This window comes from Etheostoma cragini, chromosome 21 (genome assembly GCF_013103735.1).
Source record: "Etheostoma cragini isolate CJK2018 chromosome 21, CSU_Ecrag_1.0, whole genome shotgun sequence".
NCBI lineage: Eukaryota > Metazoa > Chordata > Actinopteri > Perciformes > Percidae > Etheostoma > Etheostoma cragini.
Window position 1 is genome coordinate 2,537,611 of NC_048427.1, and position 750 is coordinate 2,538,360.

Consider the following 750-nt stretch of genomic DNA (forward strand, 5'->3'; position numbering starts at 1 on the left):
TGTGTGTGTGTGTGTGTGTGTGTGTGTGTGTGTGTGTGTGTGTGTGTGTGTGTGTGTGTGTGTGAGAACTGCTGCCGCAGAGAAGCTGATCTAACGTCAAACTCCTGTATGAAGATGACAGGATTACTTTGTTTGCAGCGAGCATTGTTTCCCCCAATCTCCAGTCTGCGTTGACATAAACATGGAAGAGGGAGACAGATCTTCTTCTTTTTTTTGGTCCTTTCAATGCCAGTATCAATACACAAAACAAGCCTGTTGTATCAATGCTGTAGGCAGGGGGTTTCCTTCATAGAGGAACTTTTGGCGTACCCAGGATAAAGCCTGTATACTGTCGGTACTGATACCTTGACCCCTACCATAGATTTAACACGCACACGGGTGCTGTGGCCTTGGCTGTCAGCTGCTAGCCTGGCTCTGCCCTCCCACTTACTTCCACTCAATTTTCATTTTCAGTCAGTACTTTTTTATATATATATAAGAATAAAATACTCATACAATTCTCATTTTTCAAGTATTTCATTCACACAGTAATATGCCAAACTGCTATTCATTTATTTCACTACTATACTGTGATATATATCCTTACTGAGATATGATTTGACCTATCGTGATAGAAGATGTTGGCCTTATCGCCCTTTTCGCCCTTGATTTAGCATTTTATGAAATTGTTTTCATATGTAATGAATGAATGAGAAAAACATCTTTCCTCTTGTCTTAACGTGACGACCGTGTACCACTGCAGTATGTCAG